Source organism: Haliotis rubra, unplaced genomic scaffold (genome assembly GCF_003918875.1).
Source record: "Haliotis rubra isolate DU_JTF1 unplaced genomic scaffold, ASM391887v1 Scf436, whole genome shotgun sequence".
Lineage (NCBI taxonomy): Eukaryota > Metazoa > Mollusca > Gastropoda > Lepetellida > Haliotidae > Haliotis > Haliotis rubra.
Window position 1 is genome coordinate 696,358 of NW_025767120.1, and position 5,873 is coordinate 702,230.

The window sequence follows — 5,873 nt, forward strand, 5'->3', positions numbered from 1 at the left end:
GTCGGGCCAGTAAATCTCCAGTCACTGGCCCGACTGGCTAGTGAATTTTCATAGGGTCCTTTTGTAAATATATAACTCTCTCCGACTTGATAAGTTACAATATACTTTTAAATCATGCAAGATTATGACCTGATAAAATGTTCATCATATTATTGTCATGCCTACAATATCTTATTCTCATCTATTTTTGTAATCTTTTGCTTAGTTTTTACATTAAAATTTCGCGCTAGTGACTTGTTTTGTGGGCTAGTGACTTTCAGGCATAGCTAGCCCGACTGACTAGCAAAATGTGGAAACTATTTCGCACACTGATAACGAGGGGTCAAAAGGTTTCACAACAAAGTAAACTATTTAAGAATATCCGTATTGTTTTTGTGCCTATATTTCGTATAGATTTATACAGTCATGACGCCAAACGTTTCATCATCACTTCTTACATCAGCAGCATAAATCAATCAAATTCATCCATCGACCGACGCTACTGTACTTTTATTCATGTAAGCTTAAAACAATGTGTTTCCTAAGTCGAAGAACCTCTTAAACATACACCGAATTCATAATCAGATCAGACCCGTGAAGATCCGGGGTAGAATAGGTCTTCAGCAACCCATGCTTGCCAGAAAAGGCGACTATGCTTGTCGTAAGAGGCGACTAACGGGATCGGGTGGTAAGGCGACTATGCTTGTCGTCCCAAGAGGCGATGCTCATGCTGTTGATCACTGGATTGTCTGGTCCAGACTTGATTATTTACAGACTGCCGCCATATAGCTGGAATATTGCTGAGTGAGGCGTAAAACTAAACTCACTCACTCACTCACTCATAATCAGATCAGCATTATTATCTACATCAACAAATTATGGTATTTTGCCTGGGTGAGCTGGCCCACTTCTACACATGCTCAGTCTAACTGTAGTAAAAACATTGTGGTTTCATTATAACTGACCATTTTAGTGTTTTTATGTTACACAGATTGAGGGAGTAGCAAATTTAGCGAGACGAGGACGGAGGGAAACTGAAATTATTCACAGTTATGGCCTTTGGACCAAACCTCCTCAATTTATACACGGAGATCGGAATTCGTCCAGTCGTCTCCGTAGAGCATGCCATGGTAAAGCATACTGGATGGTGTACTGACATTTTATTTTTATTACGTAGTATTCATGTATACATTCGTCCATCTTCATGTAGGATGAATAACCTGTGAATATTTTCTGAAATAATACAATTTATGATACAGATCAACTTCCCCCAGGTAGTTCACAATGAGATGCCCGCTCACTTGTGGTACACAAGTATAACAAAGGAGGACATACAAAATGTACAACAAGATGACTAAATGATACATCAATTAAAGTGTTTACAAACAATTTTAATGAACTTGGATACATTTTAAGAGTAGATATTTTACTTGAAAAAAGTTGACGGAACTTTGACCAGTTTGGCCAGGAACAAAAAGTTCTTTCAACAATGATCATAATTCATTACAAAACTATAAAACTAGAGTTAATACCTAATGTTGTGTTGTTGTTTTTCATCTGGGCTCATTCTGGCTTTAAATTGTGAAAAGTATTTGGATGATTTTCCCCTTGCTCAATCCATTTGGCTTTTGATCTTATAAAGGAGCCTTGAGTCTTTATTTTATTAAAATCTTCTAATTCGGATTCAGCTTCCTTAAATTTTTCCATTGGTATATCTTACTGAGCTGGCGGAAAAAGTTTTGAAGTTTCTCTAGAGAGATAGATTCTTCTTTGTAGGACATATCACTGATATCTCTAACAGCAAAAATTTGTCGATTGCGGTGGTTGGGTCATTATGACTTGCACGTGCATTTCGTATTCCTTTCACAAGTGGGGTCACGTACGTGCTGAAACTTGAAACAATTGAAACTTCATCTCAGTTAAGAGGCTCACAGATCGAGTATTGGGGTCGCGCGCTAATCTGAAGTACGGTAATCCGATGTTTTCATAGCAATTCGCTTTCGCGGCACCTCTAGCACAACTTTCGTTTTCGCTTTACCGGGAATAGGGAATATTAAAATTTCGCTTTCCCGGGCCGACACCCGTCATAAATTTGCCCTTTTGATTTTCCGATCTGTAAAGGCTCAAAATTCAACAACTGATAGTCCCCATTTGCGCAGCCCCCTTTTGTCCTGAAAGTTTATTAAATGACCATTGAAACTCAGTGATTACACAATGCCATATAGAAATTGTACTTTACTAAGAAAGTGTAATCCCAAATATAACACATGTTGCATTGAAACTCACGTCAAAATAAAGTGTACACACCCACTTTCTCCAATAGCTGTGTCCTCCCATAAATGTGTCTATCCATAAATGTTTGTAGGAAAGTGTATAGTAGCAATACACTGATTGTCCTAACCATACAACCCCCCAACAATGTTTTTGAATCTGCACTGTCACTGTTATACTTGGTAGTGAGTTGTATTAATTTATAACCTTAGTAAAATTTTGTTTAGTATCAACCTCGGAAATAAACCAACCTGACCATTTATAAGAAATATAATATTCAATAAAATGAACTCCACAATACCACACGAGCTTTGAAGGAACTTTTCTCTTTGTTTTAGAAAAACTTTATTTACACAAATGTTCCTGAAATTGTTGTGCTAAATTTATGTCATCTTGTATACCTACAAGGTATGAATAACATAATCAGAAAACAGGAGCAAAAAAGAAAGATGAGTTATGTCTCTATAAAACGGGACACCTTGGTGACAAGAACATTCTATAATATTAGCTGAATGAAAACAACAGTGTATAAAATACTACCCCTGTTGCACTCTCTCGTTACAATTATTCATTTCTGAAAATATATCTAGTATGACATCTAACACATGATTTAACACTAGCATAAGTCAACTGTTATAACCCATCATTATAAAGAGACCCTTCCTTATGTATTAAATCCATATTTAACATCGGTTTACCAAATAAAGTTTTTCCAAACAGGCGACTAACAAAAGACTGAGATATAAACATTATTCATATAAAATTAACCCTTGCACAATGTACACAGACAGTCAGAGATTAACACACACATGTCACCAAAACCTTCATCTATTATTTTAAACAGAACAATACCCAAACATTTTTATTGAAAATCTTCCGGACTGTATTGCCGATCTGCAATTTCCTGTACAATTTATATGATGGATGAACACCAATACACAGTCCATTTATAAAGTCATTAAAGGACAATATATATATTACTTGGCATTAATCTATCAAGTTATCCATATGTTTCTTTCCACTTTGCCATCTACTTTGTGGACATCTAAAAATGCTTATCAATCAATATATTATCACTAAAGACCGCCTCCGTGGGTGTCCTCCCATTTGTGAGAACTCCCAGTTGTGAGACACAATAATTAATGGTTCAGTGCACATAGGTGGTGTTTCCACATCCCTACAATGAAAGTGGGATCAGCCCAGCCCAGTACCCACAGGAGGCATAGTTCATTAATGAAATAGATTATCAAAGATTATATGTACACAGAAGAAATAGTTTATTGAATATTTTATTTATTCAGAAGAATATGTAATTATGATAACACATTTTTATTGACTATTATGAAGTTTGAAAGTCATTTTGGTTTAAACCTATTTTGTTATTATTTATGAAAATGAATTGGGATTGGTGAAGTATTACTGCTTATGTTAACAACGCTAAGTAGTCATAATTAGAGACTTACAGTTGTGTGTGTCTAACAAGCTATTGTAGGAATATAAATCAATCACGAGAAGGTTGTTGAGTTAATTTCAGTATTTCCCTGTGAAAATTTGAAGGTTGTGTCTTGATGATATAATCATGGACGGTTTCAACTATTTCCTGGTTTACACAAGGAAGATTTTCTTTGTTTCCGTTCTAAAAAAATATCCAGGTTAAAACGGGTAGTTGATATCCACAAGAGCAACATGCACTGTCTATTAAATGTCTGTTATATATACTTATCGGCGTTTTGGTCGCTAGATCCGAGCCTGATGCAGCAATGAACGATTTGACAAAAACAAGAGCCATAATTAAGATCAATATAAATCTGGTTTTCGGTTTTTGTAATTAGGTTTTAAAATTCTTTAAGACTGCATGACTCTTTGGAATTTGGTAGGGCATTCCATAAATTTATTGTGTCGGGTAGAAAGGGTTTGGCATAAGGGGCATTCCGACTGTAAAAATCAGAGTTATTTCTTAAACTATAGCTTGTAGTTTCGGAGACGGAGTAAATCTGAGTAGGTAAATTAATTTCTCTTTGATCAAGAAGTTACAGAACAGAACAGAATCTTATTTCAGTAACAGGCCTCCGGCCCAAAATACATGTACATAAATTGATGATAAGTAGAGCACATATATATTTCATTTAGATTTGTGTTTCTTGTCAACAAAGTTTTAAAATAGACATACATCCTTGATAATATTAACATTTTTACTCTGTAATATTGATATAAAATTAATAATTGATGGACATTTACTAAAATATTTTGATATGTACTTATTTCTGATATGAGAATATGCATCACAGATATAAAACACATGCCATTCATCTTCAACAACGAAGATACCATTTAATTTACAAAACCGGCAATGCCTTTCATTATATGCAACATCGGTGTATCTGCCCGTTTCAACTGCTAGTTTAAAATTACAGCACCGAAATCGGGCATATATAGTTTTTAAATATTGAGGGATATCATTATTTATCAAGTAGCTCTCAACATTTAACAAAGATTTGAATTGCTTATAGTAAAGACATTTACAGTTACTGTCCAAAGATGAATGCCAAGATTGAAATAAATTATCATGTAGTCTGTTGAAATGATTCCATAAATATTTTGTGATCACCAATTTCCTGACTTATCCAAACAAATCCAAAACAAAATTGAAAAAGTATATTTTTAATTCTAGTTGCCCATGAATTTCGTCCTACCCTGTCTAAAGATAATAGCATAAAATAACATTGTTTTGGTAATCTATAGTCAGGCATGTTTAGAAGTCTGCACCAGTATTTCACTGCATTGGTTGTATAAGTAAACTGTAAAGGCACTCTTCCACATTCACCAAAGACAATATTGTTACAGGTGGATTTTCCAAGTTTCAAGACATATTTACAGAATTTAATATGGACAGATTCAATAGTATTACAGTAGGATGTGCCCCAGATTTCAGACCCATAACAGAGAATGGGTGATATCATACAATCAAAGATTTTAAATAAATCTGTACAATTAATGCTGCCAAGTTTCCTTTGGAAATTTGTAACAGAGAATATTGCCTTACTAGCTTGTGATGCAAGGCAAGATGTAGCTTTACTCCAGGATAATTTAGGAGTGAACATATCACCTCACCTCACTAAAGTTTCTAAAACACCTATTCCATTTACAGTGAAAATCATTAACAGATGCATTAAGAGATGTATCCTTTGTGACACATTATTTTTAAAAGAAACCAACCACACATTTTACATTTTCTCATATCAACACCATTATGGGAAACCAGATACCTGGGATAGTTGAATATCCAGTCCTCATTGCATAAGTTCTCTATGTACTGTAACTAGTGTTAATGTCAATTGAAATGTACCTTCTCTGTGTTTTTTCAGCAAACAAGAGTACATATATACAGTGCTTCATTCATCAATGCCTACTTTTATATAGAGCATAATTTCATTTAACATTTCTCTGTAGTTCGGAGATTAATGATTCTGTCTCCATGATTGGTGATTACTTAAATCCTTTCACTGGGGTTATTCAATAGACGCAACGCCTTGACAGTTGTGACAGGTACGCACCAGTTAACGAGTTGCGAACTAAAAATAGATCACAGCACTGCATCCTGGGATAGATGAAGGTGGCAATTT